The sequence below is a fragment of the Helianthus annuus genome, chromosome 16 (genome assembly GCF_002127325.2).
Source record: "Helianthus annuus cultivar XRQ/B chromosome 16, HanXRQr2.0-SUNRISE, whole genome shotgun sequence".
NCBI classification, from domain to species: Eukaryota; Viridiplantae; Streptophyta; class Magnoliopsida; order Asterales; family Asteraceae; genus Helianthus; species Helianthus annuus.
The window spans coordinates 157,138,834-157,164,128 of record NC_035448.2 but is presented as its reverse complement, the minus strand read 5'-3'; the positions used below and the strand labels follow the sequence as shown (position 1 = coordinate 157,164,128).

The following is a 25,295-nucleotide window of genomic DNA, read 5'->3' as shown; positions in this document are numbered from 1 at the left end:
CTGACCATCAAGAACCGATACCCCTTACCAAGAATCGATGATCTGTTTGACCAATTACAAGGTGCTCAGTGTTTCTCCAAGATTGATTTACGTTCAGGCTACCATCAGTTGCGGATTCAAGAGGAAGACATACCCAAAACCGCTTTTCGAACCCGATACGGCCACTACGAATTTGTTGTCATGCCTTTTGGTTTGACCAACGCACCCGCGGTCTTTATGGATCTGATGAATCGCGTGTGTAAACCGTTCTTAGACCGTTTCGTCATTGTATTTATCGACGATGTCCTGATCTATTCCAGATCGAGGGCCGAACATGCGCAGCATTTGCGATTGGTTCTCGAGTTGCTTCAGGGAAACCAACTCTACGCCAAATTCTCCAAGTGTGAGTTCTGGTTGGAGGAGGTTCAATTTCTGGGTCATATTGTGAATAGTCGGGGTATACACGTTGATCCTGCAAAGATTGAGGCAGTTAAGGGATGGGTTACGCCAAAGAATCCGTCAGAAGTTCGCTCTTTTCTCGGATTAGCCGGTTACTATCGGCGATTCATCGAAGGGTTCTCAAAGATTGCTGTACCGCTTACCTCCCTTACCCATAAAGACAAGCCTTTTGTGTGGGGAACCGCGCAGGAGACTGCCTTCCAAACCCTCAAACACATGCTGTGCCATGCACCAGTTCTTACACTGCCGGACGGAAGCGATGACTTCGTTGTCTATTGCGATGCTTCAAACCTTGGACTTGGCTGTGTTCTCATGCAACGAGACAAGGTTATAGCTTACGCATCTCGACAGCTCAAAATCCACGAGAAGAACTATACAACCCATGACCTTGAGCTAGGCGCAGTTGTCTTTGCCTTAAAGATTTGGCGACACTACCTGTATGGTACAAGGTGTACGATCTTCACCGATCACAAGAGCCTACAACATATCTTTAACCAGAGAGAACTCAATATGCGTCAACGCCGATGGGTAGAACTTCTCAACGATTACGACTGTGAGATCCGTTATCACCCAGGCAAGGCGAATGTAGTTGCAGACGCCCTCAGCAGAAAGAATTACGTGATAGGTGTTCGAAACATCCAGGCTCAGTATAACCTCGAAGCTCTCATCCGCGAAGCACAACACGCATGCTTTAACGAGCGTACGTTGAAGAAAGAACGAATCTATCACGATGGAACTCAGCTCGTGAGCAAAGCCAACGGGATATTCTATTATCTGGACCGAATCTGGGTTCCGAGGAGGACAGATTTGCGAAAGATCATCATGAACGAAGCCCACAAATCCCGATATTCCATTCATCCCGGTGCGGACAAAATGTACCAGGACCTTCGCTACAAGTACTGGTGGCCTGGGATGAAAAGGGATATTGCTCTATATGTTGGTAGCTGTTTAACTTGTGCAAGAGTCAAGGCTGAACACCAAAGACCTTCAGGCTTACTCGAACAACCGCCGATACCCGTATGGAAGTGGGAAAGCATAGCTATGGATTTCATAACTAAGCTTCCGACCACGCCATCAGGTCACGACAGTATTTGGGTTATAGTCGACCGTCTAACCAAATCAGCCCACTTTCTGCCAATACGAGAGGACTATAAGGTGGCCAAGCTAGCCCAAATCTACACCGACGAGATCATTAAGAATCATGGTACGCCTCGAGACATCATTTCTGATCGCGATGCTCGGTTTACATCGAGATTGTGGGAAACTTTTCAAGCAGCTCTTGGTACGACGCTGAATTTGAGTACCGCATTCCACCCGCAAACCGACGGGCAGACTGAAAGAACGATTCGTACTATTGAAGACATGCTCCGTGCGTGTGTTATCGATTTTGGTGGTAGTTGGAGCAAACACCTACCGTTAGTCGAATTTTCGTACAATAATAGCTATCACTCCAGCATCGAAATGGCACCTTTCGAAGCCTTGTATGGTAGGAGATGTCGCTCGCCTATTGTATGGCACGAGGTCGGCCATTCACAATTGACTGGGCCCGAGATTCTGCAAGAAACGACTGACAAAATCCACCAGATAAGGGAAAACTTGGTGAAGGCCCGGGACAGACAAAAGATGTACGCCGATAAACGACGCAGGCCCCGCGAATTTGCAGTTGGCGACTACGTGCTCCTAAAGGTATCACCTTGGAAGGGAGTAGTCCGATTCGGCAAAAGAGGGAAACTTGCGCCTCGATTTGTTGGACCTTTTAAGATTTTGGAAAGGATCGGTAAAGTTGCCTACAAACTCGAATTACCGGAGGAACTCAGCAATGTCCACCCGACTTTCCATATTTCAAACCTTCGAAAATGCGTAGCCGACCACGACGCAATAATACCACTCGACGATCTTCAGGTCAACGAGACGCTACACTTCGTGGAAAAGCCTGTCGAAATCATGGACCGACAGACCAAGCAACTCAGACGCTCTCGCATTCCTATTGTAAAAGTACGATGGGAAGGCAAACGAGGCGCGGAGTTCACTTGGGAACTCGAAAGTGACATGAAGGCCAAGTACCCGCAGTTGTTCAGATAGATCTGAAGCATCAAATTGGTAAAATCACACGGCGATGTACGGTTCTCGGCCTAATTTCGGGACGAAATTCCCTAAAGGAGGGGAGACTGTAACACCCCGTGTTTTCCAAAAGTCAAAGTCAAGAGTTGACTGTTATTGGAATTAAAGATCAATAAAGATTTATTTCATTTTAGTTTCATTTTGATTTCCATATTATTTGGAGTAAGTGTTGTATAATCAAACTAATCGGCCGATAATCGAACTGTGAATCAACGACCGACTGTGAATGATAGGAAGTAACAATGCAATAAAGCTAGTCAATCAATAATCAAGCTAATCAAATCAATCATCAAACTCAAGTGTGGGGATTTTAGTACTTTTTATACGTGTGTGTGTGCCTTATGTGTTGCTTGTGCATGTTTACTTTATGTTAAAGTGTGTGGTGAATCAATCAAAATCAATCAAGAATCAAAGGTGAATCAAACTCAATGGAAATCGAACCCGAAATGGTTGTAAGGATGTTCGTATGTTAGATATAGTAGTTGAGACTAAAAGTAATTTGATTAGGAATTCTATCATTCTCAAATCATCGTTCATCGAAGTCGAAATATCAAAAATCGTCGCGAAACACTCTAAACCAGGCAAGCCGATCGAACAGGGCAACCTGATCGAACAGGCAAGCCGATCGAACAGGGCAACCTGATCGAACAGGCTAGCCGATCGAACAGGCTGTTCGATCGGGCAGCTGCTCGATCAGGGATGCTGTTCGATCAGCTGACCCTTTCCTCTTTTGGAAGCCTATAAATAGGGCTGTCCTTGTCAAACTTTCCACTTTTGGAAAAGCTCTGACCGACCAGCCTCTTCTTCTCACTAAATCTCAGATTTCTCTCAAACCGGTAAGTATTTCGCTCTAATCCTTGTACGTTTTTGTTCATTAATCGATTCTACATCTTTCTATCTTTCAAAATCTGAATTTCATCCATGAAATCACCAAGATCTAGGTGTTCTTGGGTGATGTCATCATGTGTTCTTCAAGAACACTAAGTTTTGGCATCATTCCACCATGAATAACTTAGATCTAACCGATTTCCACATAAATAACCTAAAATCTTCCAAAGATCTTAACATTTCACGGTGGAAAAGGATTGGAAGATGGGTTTTCATCTATCTTTCAACTCTTTTACACTCAAAAAGGTGAAAACGAGACTTGAACCGACTTACAAATCAATCTAAACAAACACATGGTTCAAGATTCGGGTTCTACCGAGAGATATACCGATTTCGGGTTAAACGTTAAACTTGGGTTCCAAACCGTCTCTGACCGAGTTTGGGTGATTCCTGCTCGAGTCAGTAGGCTAAGTGGGGACTTCAGTTTTGTGGTTCAACTCGTAGTCAAAATATCTCTAAAACATCAACAATTAACGGGAATAACCAAGTGTTAAGTGATAGGTTAACCGAATCGAGAAGCTGGCCGAACGGCTAGGCTGTTCGATCGAACAGCCCAACCGAACGACTATGCCAGCCGATCGACTAGGCTAACCGATCGACTAGCACTTAGTCCCACAAACTCATGAAGTGTAATATTGACAGAGTTCTATTCGATCGATCGAGCCACTCGATTGTGATCATCACTACTCGAATCATGAGATACTACACTTCAAAACACTTAGACTTTTCGAAACATTGGAATGTCATCCGATCGAGCATGCCAACCGATCGAGTGACATATTTGAAAACATTGAAGTGCTAGCCGATCGGTTGGGCTAACCGATCGAACAGCTGTTCGATCGGCCAACCTGAAAGGTAGTACAAACCATCATACACAAACACATCCTTCACATCAAAGGAAGAAACAATCCACTTGAAGGAACCAGCCGATCGAGCCAGCCGGCCGATCGAATGGATGTTCGAACGGACTTTCAAACCAATCGAACAGCCCACTCGATCGAACTGCTGTCCGATCGAATGGCCTACTCGATCCAAGTACATTGTTTACTTTTTCCGCGTTACTCATCGTTGTGTTATCGAACTATTCAGGCTACCCTATTCTCAGTGCTCCTTTCAATCCACGATCAACCACTGTGAGTATACTCGATCCCTTTTTGCTTTCAGCACTTTTGGGTGTTACATACGTAATCTATCAAATTCACAAACAACACAAACTATTGAACGCTAACCTACTTGCATGTATTACTTGTCTAAATGATTGCTGTTTATTATGTTTACACGTGGAGTGCTATCTGCCTGCTTTAGCAACGTAGTACTATAGTTTGGACTCAGCACCCGTTCACACGGGGGTTGCTAAGGACAATTACTTGCATGGATTACAGTGGTAATCATGTATTGCGAACTGTCTCGGACAGTCAACTTGAAGTCGTTGGTATCGATGGTCCCATGTTGATAATTTACATGCATCGTTTGCCCTTGTGTACGTGCTTGGTTATGCGTAAACTATTCGAACTCTATATGCTATATCAAACTTGTGTACTCACCTTTACATTATATGTATTGACTTTTATTTTAACGTATGTGACAGGTGTTTAAGCTACTAGCGTGCTAGGGAAGCGAGGCAATAATAAGCTTCTAGGAGCCTGTGACCTTAGGACAGTGTCCACATACCTGCTCCAGGGTCATAATTATCTGTAGATCTTGTACTGGCACCTGTAGTCAGTAAGATTTACAGTTAGCCGTCTAGAAGTCTTAAAACAATATTTTAATTTGGTCTGTAATAATTAAGATTTGAGTTGTCGGAACAGTTCCCATATTGTTTAGTTGATTTCTATGATAACTTGATATTATTTGGGACACGGTATGGGACGTGTTATATAACTGAATTGTATGATAGTTGTTGTGGAAACTTCTGAACAATCTGTTTCGCTCAGTGCCGCGCCCCGATGATTCCGCCATCGGTTGGGGTGTGACACAGCACTTGCGAAAGCCCATTTGATATCCATCAAATCCATTTCCTCCTTATGGATCTGCTAATAATCTTCTTGTGTCAGATTGATGTTTCTGATCTGACCTTCTACTAACCCATAATACGCGCTCACTAAGGTGTTCAGTAGCTCCATATGTTCCTTTGCTACTTCAACAGTTACTTTCGAGAAGCTTGAAGTGTCAAGCCGTACTGTATTTGGCATAGATGGCTGACCAGCAGATGATGTGCTTCCATAACAAGCTTGTTGTTGTGCAGGAAGTGGATTCCCGTATAAGTCAGTTGCTACGGTAGATGGCCGATAGACCTGCTGTTGTGGAGTTGGTTGTAGAGGATTTCCATATAAGTCTTTTGTTCGAGCTGGCTTTACTGGAACTTGTATCTGATTGCCATATAAATTTGTGCTTGTGACAAACGCCATTTGAAGTGGAGCATGTGAAACTGGTCTTGCAGAAGAAGTGTTGGAAGTTCCATAATACATATCAGGATTTTGTGGCACTGGAACCCTTTTCGCCTTTAGGGTTTCTTCCTGATCTTTGTTTTCCAAGAGCTGAACGAAGTCATTGATGTTTGTCGCAGCCAATATGCCATTGTATTTCAGGATTTCCAAGAAACTATTCCATTGGGGTGGCAATGCATCGGCAAACTTTGTGACTACTTCGGCTGGAGTTGTTACTACCCCATAATTACCCAATTCAGTCAGCAAGTGATAAAACCGACTAGTCAAGTCTCCCAAGGATTCCTTTTCCATACACGTGAAGCCATCAAACTCTTTCTTGAGTATGTCGTGTCGCAATTGGCGAGTCGCTTCGTTTCCTACACCTCTCGACTTCAACGCATCCCATAATCGCTTTGTGGTTTTGAAGCTGACAAAATGATGATAGATATCTTTGCTCAACGCCTGAGTTAGAATAGCATATGCCTTCTTTTCTAAATCATATGCCTTTTTCTGATCTTCCGAAAGATCGGCAAATGTCGCGGCAGTTGAAGTGGCAACCTCAAGAGCTTGATCAAAATCTGTGGTAAAACGTAACAAGAATTCCGTGTTTTGCCCAAGATGTATGTATGGAATCTATCTACCCATCCAGGATATTCGTTTATGTGCATCAATTTCGGTGGGTGATTTAGACTTCCGGTCTCGCTTTCGCTTAGGAGAATGCTTTTAATACTTGGAGTTTGATTCAAAACAAACGCCCATTGACCTGTCGAAACTGGATTCACTTGCGAAGAAACAGGTGCGGGAGATTCGGCCCACAATGGCGACAAACCCGTACTTCTATACTTACTTTCTGCTATAGACGGATTACCCCACCAATCCGGATTCATTTTGAATATCTAAGAATGAATACCTTATCAAAACACTTGAAACAAACAGTTAAAAACACTTATGCAAACCTTTTGTTTAAAAATAACAACACACTCGACGAAACAGTTTCCACGAAACAAACTTTGTTTCGTCGAAACAATTTATGACGAATCACTTTGTGTTTCGTCGAAGGCTCTTTTGGCGAAACGCTTTTGTTTCGTCAAAGATGCTTTTGACGAAACGCTTGGGATTCGTCAAAGAGGCCCTTTGGCGAAACACTTTTGATTCGTCGAAGAGGCCTTTTGGCGAAACACTTTTGTTTCGTCGCCTGTCCGATTCACCGTAACCGGTTTCGTCGATAAAGTAACAGAGAGTTGGTGAAAAGTTGGTGATACTTTTCGACTTGACCTTATCCTAACTGACACTTGACACAACTTTTCAAACTTACACCATGCTCTATTTACCAACCAAAGTATGGCAACAATTTTTTTAAATCATTTTAATTCTTTTGTGGTTTAATTTTAAATTTAAATTCAATGAATATTCAAGAACACTTTGAATGTTTCTTGAATATATGAAGAACACAACCCAGAAATATGAGTTTTCCGGTAAACTTATGAGTTTTCCGGTGAACCGACAAATTTCCGAAACACGATTTTGCTTGAAACTTCACTAAAAACCAAAGTTTAATATGTGATTATGAAGAAAAAGATGGTTTTTATAAGAACTAACAGCAAACTACAAAGGATTTTTGAAGTTTTAGACAGATTTTTCAAGAAAACATAAACTTCACAAACCCGAAAAACAACCCAAAACCACTCGGTTTTAACAAGGAGAAGAGCCAAGGCTCTGATACCACTTGTAGGTCCGGCTAGGGGAAAATCTAGTCGCCTAATCCTTGTGTACAAACCAACCCGGTTGTGCGGAATCCAACCGAGATAGCAAACTGAGATCGAACACGACAAGAACACGAATATTCAACGGTTTAAAGCTCAAATATATTAACACCAGAAAGTTTGATAAAAGATTACAACATTAAAATCTCACAAACTCTCTGGTATGCTCTCGTGTGTGTGTTCTGTATCTCACTTCTGTCTTGTGTCTGTATATATAGTCACAAATGTGCAGTATCGACGAAATAGAATCTCGGCGAAACAGACTTGGCGAAACGCATGATCATCGACGAAACAGAAGGGCAGTCGACGAAACAAGATCAAGGTCGACGAAACAGGCTTGTTTCGTCGACATCAGCTGTGTTTCGTCGACTTCGGATTTGGCCCAAACAGTTGAGGCCCAAGACTTGTTTCGTCGACTTGGTTTCAGCCCAGATCTTGTAATCTGGTCCAGTGCTTAAAGCATTTAACCATGTGTTGATGTGCACGACGGAGGAATATCGTGACTTAAACCGAATCACGTTGAGCCGAGTTGCGTCCACAAATCATGTATCAACTAGTACAGTACAGTACATTATAGTACAGTACAGTATAGTATAGCATAGTATAGAATAGTATAATGTTGTGTTGTATAGTATAGATCGTATCGCATCGTACAATATAGTATCGTATACAGTATAATACAGTATAGTATACTATATGGAGTGGTGTGGTGTGGTGTGGTGTCGTGTCGTGTCGTGTCGTGTCGTGTGGTGTCGTGTCGTGCCGTGCCGTGCCGTATAGTACAGTACAGTGTTGTGTTGTTTGTACCGTATAAGATCGTATAGTACAGTACAGTATAGTGTCGTGTTGTGTAGTATAGTATTGTATCACATTGTGTAATAGTACAATATAGTACCGTATAGTATTGTGTAGTACCGTATAGTATATTATAGTTTAGTACAGTACAGTACAGTGTAGTACAGTACAGTGCAGTGCAGCACAGTACAGAGCACAGCACAGCACAGCACAGTATATTATAGTATAGATTTCATAACCAATATGATTAGATTACAAACAATCTGCTTAATTCAGTTGTTGGAGAAAATAGTTCAGTTAATTCACCGACATTGAATAAGCCAAACTGCTCATAATCGAGTTAATATATCTAAATCACAATCATATCTTGGACACATAACATACTATTTATAAAAAATAATGGTGTTTTTTATGTTGATACGGTTCGGTTCAGTTAATTAAGTAGGTGGATTCAAGAAAATTCGATTTTGTCTGATTTTCTCAATCAATTGTTGTCATGATTCGATTTTTCTGCACCTGGCTAAAAGTGTAAACGTAACAGCTCTGCACACCTAAAACAAATAATGCGAGACATGACTGTTCAAACCAAAAATACAAAGATACAAATCCATATATGGTGGTTCTCAAATATCTTAGACATAGGTATGGATTGAAAAAGTTGGAAGACATGCAAAACTCGACAAAAAACAGAGAGAACAATCACTCATGTAGGATATTAGCATCCCAACATTCATGAGGGAAGTACGGCATGTCTATCACGCGCATTTTTCTACCTTTACCACTGCGATTAAGGTAACTAACCCACCCGAATAGCATGTGATGATCCCCGCACAATTCTGGTTCTTTAATCACCCATCTCATTTCGTCAACGTCAACTTCAACAAGGAATGGATCGAATGGCCGGTAACCCGTCATGAACAGCTTTTCACCCAAAATTCCAAATTCTGGAAGCAAGACATGTGACGTCAACAAATTCTTCATTTTTAGCGGTGTCAGGGCGGGGTTAGCAAAATCTCAAAACTTTAATAGTACCTTTCGTATAGGTAAGAAAGCAAAATCTCAAAACTTTAATAGTACCTTTCATATAGGTAAGAAAGCAAAATCTCAATAGAATAAACTTTAATTTTGAGAAAACATAGTCTCAAAGCTTTAATCAGTGACTATGGCACCATCCACGCTATTGCCATCTCTACTCAAATCTAAAAGCAAGAAGCAACAACTTATTCCGTATATGTTCAGGGTCTTCTCCTTCATCAACAAGCATTTCAAAACACATTCCGGGAGAATAATTAACGTTAAGTGCTTCCATGACCTTATCATAGGGAACTATAAAAGCAGAAGCACACATCCTGCAGTAAATTTTTATGTTTAATTACATACGATGAGACCATTTGCATTTAAGTGAAGAGGTGTTGGGGTAGAGAAGGATACCTAGGATGGTAGATTACTTCCAGGTTAGTTCTTGTGTTCATGGCATAAGATGCATGGAATAGTACGCCACGTCGCATAGTGTTTCCGTGTACGTACACATCTGATTTATAATAGCGCATATTTAACATTCAAAAATACAAAATCATAATCTGAAAAGAAAAAAAAAATCATATAACAAGGATATGGACATTTGAATTTATAATACCTGAGAGATACCCCATGAACAAGCAACATGTTATGATCCAATCCTCGGACAAGAGTGAAATCAATGTCTACCCTGAGTGGATTGATGGCTAACACACAAAAAAAATATATACTTTTATAATCAGAACACGTGCGTGACAGAATGTTGGTTCAGGCCCTGGTTATAAACACACACACTTGAACAAAGTGTTCGACTATTTTTGTATTAACTGAAAAATAATTATGAGAGCTACATCTATTTAGACTTGGACTTCAACTTAAATAGAAAAATAAACATGCAACAACTAGTCCTACATGTACGTAAAGAAAACAACCTCCAAGTCTTCCACTATCCCACGTGTTCCCCAATTTACTTGCTAAATAAACGAGCCATATTCCACCTAAATCGGCTGACCAATTCCTCACTTGACCCACGGTCATTTTTCTATCCAACCCAGTTTAGATCCGGCCCGCTGACCCGTACCCGGTCGACCCATCACATCAAGATTATCCAACATTCACCCCCATAATCTTGATGTTGGTTCTTTCTAGCTCTCGTTCATGCTTCTCTTTCTATCGGGATCATTGTGATTCTTTCTTGCTAATTGTTTCGAATCTCCTTGCTGACATGCTATTCGAACCAGACGGGTCAGATTACTTGCTTAACTTGCTAACTTCTTGCTAAAACATGCCTGCCTCTTGCAGTTAGTTCTTGCTCTTCCTTGCTTTCATTTTCTTGCTAATGTTCGATTGGAATTTTCCAACCAACCTTTTGTTTTGTTGTTTCATGGCTATTACCAAAATTCAAATGAACTTTGATTTTTTCTTTTCATACACCATACAAACACCACCATTGTTCTCCTTTGAAAACAACAGCACACATCAGCCACGTCTCTCTTTTTTTTATCACCACCTCTTTGCATGTACCTTCTTCTTCTCAGTCTTCTTTCTTTGAAGGTTCGATCTGGCTTTTTCTCGAACAAACCGCGGTCACGGTATTCTCCTACGGTCTTGGTATAAGCTTTCTTCCTGAAAGAAACACTTTGTTTCGGTCTACGTTCTTTCTCTTCCGGCAAGAAGAACTGCTTCGATCTTGGCCGTTCGGTCTGTTACGGCTTTCGTTCTTCTTCTCCAGTAACAACGGTCTTCTCTTTCTTTTCACCAGCGAGTTCTTCGGTCTTTCTTTCAAGCCATTCGGTCTATTACGGCTTCGGTCTTTTCTCACTGGTCTCTTCTTTCTTATGCCGGTATCTCCTTTCCGGCAATGGTCTCTCTTGGTCTTACGTTCTTTCGGTCTGGTCGGCAGCAGCCACTATCCTCTTTCTCTTTCTCGCGGCGCTGCTACGGTCTTCTTTCGCATTCTTTCTTTCTGGCGACGACTCTTCTTTCTCACGTCGTTCGCGTTCTTTCTTTCTGGCGACGACTCTTCTTTCTCACGTCGTTCGCGACTTCTTTCTTCTTACTTTGCTGATTTCAATCAGCCATTCTTTCTTTCTGTTTCGCTGACCTAGATCAGCACTTTCTTTCTAGCGATTGAATCGCCTCTTTCTTCTTTCTTTTCATTCTTCAGCCCGGCCTATGCATTTCTTTCTCTGCGGTTTAGAGGGCTGCACCCCCTTCTCCGAACACGACTCTCAAACCAGCACTCGTAGCTTGACGACCTTGCTCTGATACCAATTGTTGGTTCAGGCCCTGGTTATAAACACACACACTTGAACAAAGTGTTCGACTATTTTTGTATTAACTGAAAAATAATTATGAGAGCTACATCTATTTAGACTTGGACTTCAACTTAAATAGAAAAATAAACATGCAACAACTAGTCCTACATGTACGTAAAGAAAACAACCTCCAAGTCTTCCACTATCCCACGTGTTCCCCAATTTACTTGCTAAATAAACGAGCCATATTCCACCTAAATCGGCTGACCAATTCCTCACTTGACCCACGGTCATTTTTCTATCCAACCCAGTTTAGATCCGGCCCGCTGACCCGTACCCGGTCGACCCATCACATCAAGATTATCCAACACAGAAAACCCTCAGACCAAATCGTGAATTATAATGTTTTCAATTAGCCAACACATTTAATTTAGAAAACCGACAATCCTAAAACAAACACATTAGAAAACGTAAAAATAAAATCTATACATGTATTCCTTTAAATTACGAAAAGCAAAAATCGCCAGATCAGAGGGTTTTGAAAACAAGTCGCTATTTTGATACATGTATACCAAAGATTATAGTTGAACTCGTAACGCACATGATGTATAGTTAGATAACAATCGGAAAATGACTTACATGGACACTGAATCGGATATCTCATCTTGCCCTAAAGTTACTGTATTAGAGCAGGCTGCGGCGTCCATGAAAATCAAATATCGTATAAACCAAATTTAGGCAAATTTAATAAACCAAATCAAACCGATTAGATCTCACTGAATCAAGAAGAGCACAAACTAAAATCATGTAAGACTAGGTTAAACCATAATTTAGGCAAAATAATCAGAGTTCAGATTAAAATATCCTATTCATAGACGGAAATCGGTAAGATGTTACATTGTAACTGCAACAATTAAACTAAATTTTGTAACCCTAAATCTAAAAAAAAAAGTCAGCAGGTTTTAACTGAGAAACCTGTGGAAGCTAAGTCAACAAGAAAAGAAAAAACACAGTGTTTGCGACAATAGCAAACAGCGATTAGGTAGGTTAGAGATACACAAGAGTCAAACTAACTTAACCCAAACTTAGGCAAAATAATAAGATTTTGGAATAAAATATCCGATTTGTAGACGAAAATAGGTAAAATGTGAAATTGAATGCGTAACAATGAAACTAGACTTTGTAACCCTAAATCAGAAAGAAAATAAGGCCAAAAGATTTAACGGATAGATCTATGGAAGAAAACAAGCAAAGTGGAAACATTCAAACAGAGAAACCATGAACGAACAAATACCTGCAATCGCAAACAAGCGGCGCTGAAAATGGAGACGTTGATGGAACAGTCGCGACAATGGCAAATAGCGACTGGAAATTAGGGCCCAGACAAATCAGGCTAGAGAGCCTTATATAAATAACGGTGTGCCTATTGGCACACTATTGTGCCTATTAGCACACCAAACCCTACTAAAATTAGGGTTTATTTACGCATCGTATTGGTCAATACGCAGCGTATAGGGTTAACCCTATACGCTGCGTATTGACCTATAATAAGCATATTTTTGCGCCTATTGGCACACCAAACCCTACTAAAATTAGGGTTTATCTACGCAGCGTATTGGTCAATACGCAGCGTATAGGGTTAACGCTATACGCTGCGTATTGACCTATACGCTGCGTAGATAAACCATGGATCTCAGTGCCTAATAACCAATCATTGCACAGAAAACAAGGGTCATATACGTTGCGTATAGGTCTATACGCAGCGTATATAAACCATTAGATTTTTTTGGGTCATTTTAGTAGGTTTGAGTGATCATTTTTTCACAAAGTTTAAATACGCTGCGTATAGACCTATACGCAGCATATATAAAGGTCTGAAAATGTCTTTTATACTCTTATGTTGAGGTTATACGAAGCCAAATACAAGGGTAGTTTTGTAATTTTTGTCTAATACGCTGCGTAGGGATCTACACACAGCGTATATAAAGCTCCATTTTTGTATTTTTTGTGTATTCCTTTTTTTATTTATAAAAAAAGAACATTAATTGTGTGTATTTTGGGGTATTTCCATGTTTATTTATAAGAAAACAATATTATTAAAAATAATACAAATATTATTAATTATAAAAATTAAAAATAATACAAATATTAGGTCCCGTATTGACCTCGTATAAGCCTATAAGTGTGATATCTGTAGGTCCTGAAATCTGAGGATCGATAACGAAAACCAAATCCTTGTTTATCACAAACACAAACACGGTCACGGGTGCGGAATCCCCATAACGATGCCAAACCAAACACAGATAATAAGAACACGGAATAACCAATGAAACACAATCTATTGATTAAACGGGATGAGAACCGAGAACAACTGATACACACACAGTTTTACAGAATAACTCTCAGGGTATGCTCTCCTCTAGTTTCAAAGTGAAACTAGAAAGCTGTTTATATAGTATCCTGGGCCTTAACTACGACGAAACACAAAAGGACTCGACGAAACAACATTAGGCCAGACATTGGGCCTGAAGAAACCCAATCACACGACGAAACAGGGGAGTTTCGCCGTGTTTTGTCCTGTAGTGTGATGAAACACTTTGTTTCATCATGGTTTTATCCTTTAGTGTGATGAAACACTTTGTGTTTCATCATGTTTCGTCATGATCAGGGAGTTTCACCTAGGTCATGTTTGGGCCCAAGTGAAGTCAAGGCCTAAAGTGAATTCCAAAGCCCAATGACTATATACACACACCTAGACAACTAATAATCTAAATGCAACATGCATTGTTCGTTTAACGTTACAAAACAAATGAGATAAAGTTGTCGGACCCAAGTGGGATAGGAGGATATCCGACTTGGTCTTTATGCTGTGAAAGGCTCGAACCGAACGTGCCGCCTCCACACAAAAATGTATCAACAAACTCCCCCTTGGACGTTGCTGTGATGGTTCGACTTCCATGTCTTTCATGTCGGAGGATCTTCAAAGTCTACACGCGTCTTAATAAGAAAGTGTATCAACAAACTCCCCATTTCATTTAGAAAGTGCGTTAACAAAATCCCCCCTTAGAATGAAGTCTCCATTGAGTCATGCTCGTGAATCTTTTGACTTGTCAATTCTTCAGATCCTTGTGGTGTTGATGAAGGGTCAGCGGCAACTCGATCATTTTTCTCTTTTGAGTGCCTTCACGTCGTGTCTTCATTCCAAAGCTTGTCACCGAACATGTTCTCCTTGCCTTTAGCATCTGCACACGAAAGAAATCTAAACGCATAATGAGAACAACCGCTTGGAATATAGTTAAAATTTAAACAAATGATACCTATGTGACCATATCTCAATCAAACACCGACCAACAACAATTTGAAAGTTTAAAAAATGATCATTTTTAATCCTTTAACTTTCAAGATCTGTTAACTTCGACAGATTATGAAGGTGCAATTGTTTTCCGGCTTACAATCAGGATTTTGGGTAGGATAGACTCGAGTTCCACATAAGCTCAACTTATTAGATGTAAAGACGGAAAACAATAAATAAATATATACAAAGATGCATAAAGTAAAGGCAGTAAACAAATATTTACAGACATTCTTTTTGCGAGTTTCGAGGGTAAGAGAATCATATCAGTGTACGGTCATGCCAGAACGCTCTTGATGTTCAATTAGTTAACATTTAGATAAGCATCCTATAACGATTATCGGTATTGTTATCCACATAAGCTCAACTTATCAAATGTAATCATGGCGAGGGGATACATTAAGGTATGAATTATACTTACCGACCAGTGTTCATCCACACACGACACATTCCCGTATCAAGGTATGCACGAGGGTTCATCTTACCGGTGAGTATACCGTTTATCATCTGTTTGACCGTATATGATGTGAGATTCTCACTTATTTTGATTGAAACCAAGCCCTATGTGATAGAATCACTTATTGATGAGGAACTTGATTTTCGATGCATGAAGGGCACAAGAGTAAGTCCGTGAACAGGTCAGTACTTTCGTACAGCAGAGACACGAACTTGACTCCCGGATAAATGTGATATATTATCACTTATTTGAGGGACATGTGATTGTTGATCACTTATTGAGGTCGTATGCAGTATGCACACGTATGTATAGTATCATGGAAGATCTAGACTTCGTCTCCATAATTTTTTGGTAAAAGATACAACCATGATACCCAGATGATAAGACAGCATAAAGACCGAATATCTCAAAACCTCGACAATCTCTCAAACGAAATTTCGGTACTAAGACCATATGCCAATGAATGGTTCCCACCTGGTCCTCATTCGATTTAAGGTTTATATAACCCTGCACACTTTAAAATGATTGTGAGCCTACCGATACATCTTATATAGAGCTGCTTAACATTTTTCATTTAAGGTTTAAAATGATTTGGACAGACCACTGATGTACTATCATTTTCTCTTTTGCTCACTAGGAAACTCATTTTTGTTTTTCTATTGTTTTTGTGTTTTTGAAATTTTTCGATGTTTTTGAATTTTCAAATTTGGATTTACTCCCCATAAAATCAACAAACTATGATAAATTTTAAAAAACACAAAGGTATTTACAAAAACGATTTCCCGATGTCAGATTAACTCATGTTTTACCTCAATGTCGTTTACCAAAATTAATTTTAATAAAAAATGATTTATTGAATTTTGGGAAAATGAGTTGGCACGTCGGTAAGCGGTGCGGACCATGACAACATTGATGAGTTTCATATTGAAACGATCACGTGCGAGGTGATATTCGAGTTCAAAGTGTCTGGCCAAAGAGTGCTGTACGAGATGATAATAATTCATAAAGCAGCTTAAATATCGACAAAGATAGGAGAGATTAGAAGTTCAAAACCGTATCCTACAACTGCTTCGTGCATTGCAAGGAATCTGAGCGCTCTCCCAAACTGGATATCCACCCGGTGTGAACTTCAAAGTGGATTTTTCTAGCTACTGAGAAATCTCTTCACAGCAACAAGATCATAGACCCTGGGTCCGGCTGGTCTTCCACATTGCCCAGCGAAGGTCTTTGTCTTACTCTTTCAGAAGTAGTGTGCGGTTGTTCAATCCAAGCCAAGGCATCCGCACACTCGGTCGGTTTGTTCAACAACATATTTTCTTGAATTACACCGCGAAGAAATGTACACTTGCACGTTTATCTTGTGAATTTTTGAACTTCAGACGTGCTACAGGTGCGTACATTTTGTTTGAATCTATCCTGGGGACCCGATCAAAGCCATTAACAATCAAACTTTGGAATGATTTTCATTTTGTTGAAGCTTTTCAATCTCTTCATCAGACTTTTCTTTCACTTCTTTTCTTTTTCTTCTCTCCATCAAAGGCAACAATATCTTTTGTCGCCAATCTTGTGCGTGAACATTCCACTATCAACAATCCTATGACTATCGATAGTTCCTCCTCGAACATCCTACACACTCACTCAGAGATTAGTTGGGGAGGGGGACCCCAGCCTTCACAGACTTGGGTTGCCCCTGAGAATCAAGAAATGTAATTTCAATTTCCTGATGATTTTCAAACACAGCACCTCCCCCCTGAACTTTCACCCGATTTTGGTTTCCAAGTTTATTTTTGTTTACCTATTTGATTCTTATAAAAAGATTTTGAAATTTCTGGTTTTGAAGATTGTGATGAACTTGGTTCCCTATTAACAGATTTGACTTCAGATTTTAAAGCCTTTTCAACTGCTTTGACGTTTTGACGTCGTTGTTTTGTTTCTTGCTCTTTAACAGTTCTTTTATCATGTTTTGGTGAAACAGGACGACGTTGTGGGTGAACCTTTTAAGGTGGTGCTCTTTCAACAAATTTCTCTTTGGGAGTATTTGTACAATTTTTAATGATATGTTCAAACTCCCCACACTTAAAACACGTTCTCCTTTCAACAAACTTAGGAGAATCTGATCGACCAACATATGTCGAACCCGAAGAACCTGAGGTACTTGCTTTTTCATCACACCCGTTTGTATGTTGAGTGTAATTGTTTTGACTGTTACGTTTTAAAATCTTGACTTGTTGTACAAAATCGGTGTTTGGTTTGTTTTCAAAAGTCTCAATTTTATCAGTACCATTTGATGCTACAAATTTAACATCATTGCTTTTCTTCTGATAACGAGCTCCTTTTGTTTCATATTTTTATTTAGAAACATTAGGCCTTTGAGCTCGTTGAACTGGTTGTTTGCCCTTAGGAGCAAAAGGTTGTTGCTTTGTTGGTGATTTTTGACTTCCAAATTGTTATCTGACTTCGGATTTTGGAATGGGATCACATTGAGTTACAACAACTCCAGTGATCATCTTTCCCAAAAATTTGCTTGTATTATCTTCAAAAATTTTGTGAATTAAAGATGGATTGACGTTTTTAATTGGATAATCCTTGTCTGAATAAATTTTGGTATCACCAACCAAAGTATACAACACATTGTTACTCTTAACGGTAGACACAAATTCTTTTACTTCCTTGACATGATTAATCACTTGTTTGGCAACTTGTTGCACAACAGGAATAGGAGGATCACAAAGAATGTGATACTCAATTGGAATTTATGTTCCCTTCTTCTTATCAAGTGATTCATCCTGGTCATTCATATCTGATTCTGATTCATCATCATCGGGTATTCTGGTAAAGTTGTGTCTCAAAGGGGGCGGATGATGATGAATCAGAATGCCCGATGATGATGAATCAGAATCAGATATGAATGACGAGGATGAATCACTTGATAAGAAGAAGGGAATAGAAATTCCATTTGAGTATCACATTCTTTGTGATCCTCCTATTCCTGTTGTGCAACAAGTTGCCAAACAAGTGATTAATCATGTCAAGGAAGTAAAAGAATTTGTGTCTACCGTTAAGAGTAACAATGTGTTGTATACTTTGGTTGGTGATACCAAAATTTATTCAGACAAGGATTATCCAATTAAAAACGTCAATCCATCTTTAATTGACAAAATTTTTGAAGATAATACAAGCAAATTTTTGGGAAAGATGATCACTGGAGTTGTTGTAACTCAATGTGATCCCATTCCAAAATCCGAAGTCAGAAAAGAATTTGGAAGTCAAAAATCACCAACAAAGCAACAACCTTTTGCTCCTAAGGGCAAACAACCAGTTCAACGAGCTCAAAGGCCTAATGTTTCTAAATAAAAATATGAAACAAAAGGAGCTCGTTATCAGAAGAAAAGCAATGATGTTAAATTTGTAGCATCAAATGGTACTGATAAAATTGAGACTTTTGAAAACAAATCAAACACCGATTTTGTACAACAAGTCAAGATTTTAAAACGTAACAGTCAAAACAATTACACTCAACATACAAACGGGTGTGATGAAAAAGCAAGTACCTCAGGTTCTTCGGGTTCGACATCTGTTGGTCGATCAGATTCTCCTAAGTTTGTTGAAAGGAGAACGTGTTTTAAGTGTGGGGAGTTTGAACATATCATTAAAAATTGTACAAATACTCCCAAAGAGAAATTTGTTGAAAGAGCACCACCTTAAAAGGTTCACCCACAACGTCGTCCTGTTTCACCAAAACATGATAAAAGAACTGTTAAAGAGCAAGAAACAAAACAACGACGTCAAAACGTCAAAGCAGTTGAAAAGGCTTTAAAATCTGAAGTCAAATATGTTAATAGAGAACCAAGTTCATCACAATCTTCAAAACCAGAAATTTCAAAATCTTTTTATAAGAATCAAATAGGTAAACAAAAATAAACTTGGAAACCAAAATCGGGTGAAAGTTCAGGGGGAGGTGCTGTGTTTGAAAATCATCAGGAAATTGAAATTACATTTCTTGATTCTCAGGGGCAACCCAAGTCTGTGAAGGCTGGGGTCCCCCTCCCCAACTATCGACAGTCATAGGATTGTTGATAGTGGAATGTTCACGCACAAGATTGGCGACAAAAGATATTGTTGCCTTTGATGGAGAGAAGAAAAAGAAAAGAAGTGAAAGAAAAGTCTGATGAAGAGATTGAAAAGCTTCGACAAAATGAAAATCATTCCAAAGTTTGATTGTTAATGAATTTGATCGGGTCCCCAGGATAGATTCAAACAAAATGTACGCACCTGTAGCACGTCTGAAGTTCAAAAATTCACAAGGTAAACGTGCAAGTGTACATTTCTTCGCGGTGTAATTCAAGAAAATATGTTGTTGAACAAACCGACCGGGTGTGCGGATGCCTTGGCTTGGATTGAATAACCGCGCACTACTTCTGAAAGAGAAAGACAAAGACCTTCGCTGGTGCAATGTGGAAGACCAGCCGGACCCAGAGGTCTATGATCTTGTTGTTGTGAAGAGATTTCTCAGTAGCTAGAAAAATCCACTTTGAAGTCCACACCGGGTGGATATCCAGTTTGCGAGAGCGCTCAGATTCCTTGCAATGCACGAAGCAGTTGTAGGATACAATTTGAGCTTGATCGCATCATGCTCACACTTGGCAACGGCTAGCTCCTTCTTTGTTTCCTCAATGATATTAATGTAGTTACTAATACCAATTTGTTTGTTAAAAACAGTTTTTGTTAATTCGGAAACACTTTTTTTTAAAGTTTCGATTACTGATTTGAAATCCTTTTCATTGCGAGCTAAGGCCATGTTTGCCTCTTTGCACTTTGACAGCTCAATCACTAAACTTTGATTATAAATGTGAACCTTTTCAGAATCCTCTTTCAATTCTGCACAAGCATTACAAACACTAGGAGTAGGAGGATCAGAATTTACCTGACTTGTCGAGGCCGAGACATTCGCCATAAAGGCAGTCTGATAAGAAAAAGATCCATCTTCAGAATTATAATCTCCCGCATTCGAGCTTTCTTCATCTTAACTCCTGCTATAACCCGAGCTATCATCACTTTCAGAAAATTCTTCCTTTTGAACATGCTTGATGTGATTGATGATCTTTGCATAATAAGCTGTTCCTCCTCCTTAATCATTATCTCTGAATTGTACAGACCAATTACACCCTTCATCAGCTTGAACAACTAATGCTCTGTTGGTGTTTGATGGTCCAGACTGGTTCTGGTTGTTGTTTACAGCTACTATCCTTCGTTCACGATTGTCTTGATTTGCATTAGAAGTACTCGTCTGATTTCTAAATTGATTCCGATTGCCTTGTTTGCTTGGTCGGGTGCACTCACGTTTGAAGTTACCCTTTTCGCCACAATTGAAATATGTAACCGCATCTTTATCAAACCCGTACTTCGTATCCTTCTTACTTTCCAACGAATTTCTTCCAGTTCGAGTCATGAAATCCTTTGCCCTTCTAACAGCACTTGCAAATGCCCACTTGATATACATTAGCTCCATTTCATCACGGTCTATCTGCTGATAATCTTCATTGGTCATATTGATGTTTCCAATTTGACCTACTACCAATCCACAGTATGAACTGAACATTGTGTTAAGAAGTTCCAAATGTTCCTTTGCAGCTTCTACACTGACTTTTGAAAGATTGGAAGTATCAACTCTGATAGTGTTGGTGTTTTGGGGTAAAGGATTGTTGGTATAATGTGCTTGTTGTTGTTGTGGTAGGGCTTGAGGTTTAGGTATAGATTGTGAAAGATAAGCACTTTGATTCCACTGTTGTTGAGTAGTGGTAACTTGAGGTGGAGGTATGGATTGCGAAAGATAAGCACTTTGATCCCACTGTGGTTGGGCTTGATTAAACTGTGGAAACGGATATGAGCTTGTATTGGACACAAACGCCGTTTGAATCTTTGGTTGCTGAATGGAACTAGAACTAGCTGAAGGACCAAAACCAGGCAAATGCGTTTCTGGGTTATGAGGAGGTGCAACATTTTAGAAGTTCAATTAATGGACTCCACTTAGGAGGTAGAGCATCAGCAAACCGTGCAATCATTTCCTGATGAGTTGCGGCAACATTATATGAACACATTTCACTAATCAAATGATAAAAGCGACAAGTCATATCATTTAGAGTTTCATTATCCAAGAATTGAAATGATTCAAACTCCTTCTTTAATAAATCATGGCGTGTCTTTCTAGAAGCTACATTTCCTTCTCCTCTCGCTACCAATACATCCCATAAACCTTTCATGTTCTTATAATAAGAGAATTTATGAAAGATGTCTTTGTGAAGTGCTTGAGTGAGAATAGCATACGTCTTCTTCTCCAGATCATATGCCTTTTTCTCGGCTTCTTGCATATTATTGAAAATTGTCTTCAAGAGCTTGATCATATTCAGAGGTGAAACACGTCCACAATTCTGTGTTTTGCCCTTGAACGTAATTAAGGAAGCGACCCTTCCATGATGGATAGTCGTTCATGTGATTTAACTTTAGCGGGCGATTGTTGCTACCCGTCTCACTCTCACTAAGCAATAGATTTTGAATGCTTTGATTTTGATTCGCCACCAATGCCCATTGACTTGCACTTATTGACTGTTGTTGTTTAGGTATGGAGTTCGCTAAATATTCGGCCATCGAAATCTGATTTTGACTCGGTCGTGAGTCCGTACTCCAATCCCAAGGGCTAGTACAACTCATGATTGGTGTATGAAATTGAAAACCTGGTCACACACTTAATAAAAAACTGTTAAAACACTTTTACAAGTCCTCTGTTGAAATTTGATAAGTTTCTCGACGAAACTCTGATGTTAATGAACGACGAAACTCAAAAGTGTTTGTTATGCGACGAAACTGAATGATATATGAAATGTCGATGAAACTGTTCTGTATTGATGGATCGACGAAACAAGAATAATCTTTGATAATGCAATGAAACTGAATGGATAAAAGGTGCGACGAAACTGAATGATCTTTGATCTGCAACGAAACTGATGAACTTTGTGTGCGACGAAAGTGAATGTGTGTTATGGACGACGAAACTGATGTTCTTTTTTGTGACAGCACCGGATCGATGACGAACATCAAACATTGCACTTGATTCAAGACATGAAGAATAGAATATGAGCAGGATGGAAATATGTAGAAGATGAATCTCTTTATTGATGAATCAGTCATCACATATTACACAAACCAAAGGAGTATACATCATCTACAAGCTGGATTTAGATCACAAAGATCTAAACCCTAGCTTTCTCTCACTAACACATAGTCTCTCTGGAGAGGTGCACAAAGCTTCTTTCTTTCTCTCGTTGTCGTTCTCGTACCTCGTGCCCTAATCCTATACAACACATATATAGACTAGGGACAAAACTCAGACAAAACAATTTACACCAAAAACCAAACCCCTGACCAAAGTTCTAGACCAAAACTTGGTCAAATTGTCCAAGGATAAACCTTAGACTAAGTTCCAGGATATGTACAATAAAGACCCTAACAATTGGAAGGTATGCACTTTTCACCCAAAGTGCATTAACACACTCCCCCTTGATCAGTGCATGGTCTTAATGTAGTCTAGAATTTTTCATTATCGTTGACGTTAACTTGGACTTCTGCTTTGGTTGACCAGAACTGATAAGCGACAGTTACCTGGCAGGAACTGCACTTACAGTCTCCCCCTTAACTGTTGCATTAGTTCTGTGTTGCATCGATAATCTTCAATCACCAGATACTGCACTTACAGACTCCCCCTTGACTGATGATATCAAGCATGCTTTCAACTTAAGCTGAGACTTGATCTTTTAGGTAGAGCACAGCGATCTTTAACCCTTCTAATTAAAGACTTGCTGACGATCACTTAAGGCCGCTTTGAGAAACCCGAAGAATCCAACATCAAACACTGTAGATCCTCCCCCTCAAACTACTCCCGAATCAAATTAACGCGAACCGACGTACAACCACATGTAGGAATATCGCTCGATACATTAATCTTCAAACCTAACCGGTAGCAGAAAGAAACATTGGATTTCCAATGCCCAACCTTGAACACTTCAGACTTCACAAAGACATGAAGCTTAGTTAGATAAGTTAATAACAAACTGAACTTTGTAAAAGTACATCCACCATCTTGATCAAGGTCTTCAACTGAGTGTCTAAGATCATTTCATCTCGAATCTTCAAGATCCAATCTCGTATCTTCACAAATTCAACAATTACCCGATGACTTTTGTCTCTGATCTCCCCCTCAATGTAAGAACCCCTATTTCGAGAATCCGATCAGTCACCAACTTGGAAGAGGTACCAAGAAGATTAATATTCTCTACTTTAACCGGCATACGATAAAGGCATGACCTTCAACTACTTGCCAAACGAATAATTTGCTGCATCACGTCAACACTTGATTAAACCGCGAACAAACTTGACAAAACTCAATCATACACTAGCTCTAACTTGCTTCATGTTATAAACACTTCGCCACCGGTAAGATTAACACTAAGTTAATCTCAAAGATAGTAAACATGAACTTGTTTCGATGTAGCACCACGAGCTTTTCGTTTACAAAGAAAACAGGAATTTCAAAATTTTTACTCCCCCTTTTTCTTTGTAAACTATACAAAAATCCAAGCAAGTCTTATTCTCTTCACCTCCTCACTTGACCCGGACAACATAAGTACCATAACACTTTTCGATAATCCGAAACCGACTTCAAGTTTCCAAACTACACATAATTTTGACTCTTAGTTAGTTATCCGGTACCCCAGGTAACCCGGAATAACTAGAAAAACTCGGAACATGCACAACTCGAAACTTCCGAACAACACAAACTTCTAAATTTAGCTATAAATCCGGTACCCCAGGTAACCCGGAATTCTAGAAAATTCGGAACTCGTAAAACCCGAAAGCTCTTGAAACCTCGAATCAGATCACCGGAATAGTACTTAGAGTACAAAGAAATTCAGAACAAGCAAAGAAATCCGAAAAACCCATAAATTCGTTTTTTTTTTACATTTTCTTTTGGCCCATTTAATGATCTTGTACACCCGTGTAGGTCCCTCTCGGAGGATGACGAACCTAAACCTTGTTATACAAACCCACTAGCGAGTGCGGAATCCAAGCTAGCAAGCAAACCGAGATGAAACAAGTATAAACACAAACACACAAAGGTTCACCGATTAACACCACTTGTATTAATACGAATGAAGGTTCCTGTTACAAGCACAATGTTCACAAATCAGTTTTGCAAACTCTCAAGGTGTGTGTGTGTTTCAGACAGAATGCTCTCAACTTTCTATCTCTCTATGTGTGCATCTGTCTCTCTTGTCTATCTTCTAACACACACTGCATGGGTATATATATACCCAGCACAGATTGTCTTGTCCGAAGAATCCGATAGATGGTCGAAGGATCATCTATCGACTACAAGGCCATCGAAGGATTTACAGGGACCTCGAAGGATGATCTATCGAGGTCCATCAATCGAAGCATATCTTTCGATGAGATCGAAGGATCTACATCATCCTTCGATCTCTCATCCTTCGAGACAGACAATCACATCTATAATTCTAACTGTTTGTCCAAGTCAAACTAGGAGGACAGTTGACTTGGTCAAACTTACATGACTAACAAGGACATCGTTTATAACGTGACCGAATACAGACAAAGTACAGACACAAGTGCACCAACAAACTCCCCCTTGGCTGTAGCTTTGTCTCGATCTTCGATGTTTGTAGATTTGTCTTGACCTTGATCATCCTTGATCTTCATGTCTTCAAG

At 39.7% G+C, this 25,295-nt stretch overlaps 1 long non-coding RNA gene across 1 annotated transcript; it reads right to left on the bottom strand.

Moving 5' to 3' along the window:
• Window positions 1-9,647: 9,647 nt before the first annotated feature.
• Window positions 9,648-13,089, bottom strand: LOC110916608. The gene is made up of 5 exons (XR_002579870.2): window positions 13,001-13,089; window positions 12,346-12,400; window positions 10,068-10,155; window positions 9,863-9,962; window positions 9,648-9,780 (listed from the first exon to the last, which is right to left on the bottom strand). It is a non-coding gene; the product is annotated as an uncharacterized LOC110916608 (long non-coding RNA).
• Between the last annotated feature and the right edge of the window lie 12,206 nt (window positions 13,090-25,295).